The sequence below is a fragment of the Penaeus monodon genome, chromosome 22 (assembly GCF_015228065.2).
Source record: "Penaeus monodon isolate SGIC_2016 chromosome 22, NSTDA_Pmon_1, whole genome shotgun sequence".
In the NCBI taxonomy this organism is placed as follows: domain Eukaryota; kingdom Metazoa; phylum Arthropoda; class Malacostraca; order Decapoda; family Penaeidae; genus Penaeus; species Penaeus monodon.
Window position 1 is genome coordinate 36,045,331 of NC_051407.1, and position 1,726 is coordinate 36,047,056.

A 1,726-nucleotide genomic window follows, 5' to 3' on the forward strand; every position below is an offset into this window, starting at 1 on the left:
GCAATATCTGAAAATCTCTATATGATCTGCCCAAATATTATGGCCTTCATTTCTTATTAGGAAGCATGTAATTTAATTAATGACAGAATTTCTAGCTTTTTGTATGTACAATGTATGGGTGTTTAATTATTCACTTTTGCAGAAAAAGAGGGGTGCTGAGAGTGAGTTTACGTGAATTGACTAACACTAAATAGAGAGATTGATGAGTCATTTCAGCATACATTTTATATTTCTTTTTCTTTCTCATCCAGATGACCTGGCTGTGAAGAGGCTGAGAAGGCATGCTAGGAAAAGCAGCTTTGATCATTTTGAAGAGTATGTAAATACCATCACCACAAATTACAAGTTTGTGCCTGCAGATTCTTCTTCAGCAGTTGTGTGATTCTGAGGAAATTGCTTAGACAAGAAAACAAGACTAGCACAGTAGATTTCAAACAAATAAGTACAAAAGAACATATTTCTGAAGAACTAACAGAATGTTATAAGAGATTTGAACATTTATTTCCACTAATTGAGCCTCTGACTGGACTTCAGTTAGCTCTTCAGCCAGTAATGGAAGCACTGATATTGATAGACAGGGTGTCTTTCTTAGAGGAAGCCGGCTTTCACAATGTCTGGTTAGAGAAAGTATTTGATGTTACTATATCACCAAGAAATGTGGCATTGGTTGCAGTAAGATAAAAAATTGAATTACCTGTTTTATACAGATATTAACTTTTTATGTTATTTATGTGAAAGTTTTGTTAATTTATAGTAGTATTTTTATAAAGAATACTCAGTTACTGTTAACTGTTTTCATTGTTGAAAATGCTTATAGCTTTTATTTTTTCTACTTGTATAGACTTTTTAGAAAGATATGAATCACCAGTGGTACTAATTTTAAAGCATTTTTCTAGACTGTATTAGCAACACTCGTTATTTCCTATTGCAGTAACAATGAATTACATATTCTTCATTAGAACTACTACTGAGTTAATGATAGTTAGCATGAGCTTTCCCAGACCATTAAGTTCTAAATTTTGAGCAAACTGTGATACAAATTGAAAATGTCAATAATTAGCAAGAAACACCTTGATTATTCTTTGATTTACCCAACTTGTTTAAAGACTGAAAAGCTCTGAGTATGTGTAAAACAGAAATAAGAACATGTGTATAGCAACTAAACACATAGTGAATAGTAGCTGCAGAACCTGACACTACTTTTGGTGCAGAACAGGATTGCTGTCCCTTAACAGTGGTCAATGCTAGTCACAATGTTCAATTAGGTATTTATCATGTCAAATTGAGCACACGTGCCCCTTCTATTGAAAGTTCAAGATAGATACCAGAATAACTACTCTCTAGGGATGTACTCTACCTTTGCTGGCATTGTCCTTGCAGTTTTTGACTGTCCGTCTCAGGATTTTTGTTATTTTGTTTAGAATAAGCAAATTTATTGTGACATGCCCAAAAGCAGTGGAAGAGAATGAATAACTTGATGAAAGAAGAGATGTAAATGACCTGTTTTAATGTTATATATTCATAAGAAAATATATAATTCAAATCATCAACACAATTATTGCTTTATTAAGTTACCCATTTTAATCTATACTTTTTCTGATGTTAATTCAGGAATCAGGGGTTCCATGTAATCTCGGTTTCAAGCTTTCAAAAAACTATGATTATCTCATTACTATTATTTCAGCCAATAAGGGAATGCCAAAATATGGAGGGAAATCTTTCTCTT

At 32.6% G+C, this 1,726-nt stretch overlaps 1 pseudogene; it reads left to right on the forward strand.

The window, feature by feature from the left end:
- LOC119587420 overlaps positions 1–1,555 on the forward strand; it is a 4,999-nt pseudogene extending 3,444 nt beyond the window's left edge.
- Positions 1,556–1,726: the final 171 nt, after the last annotated feature.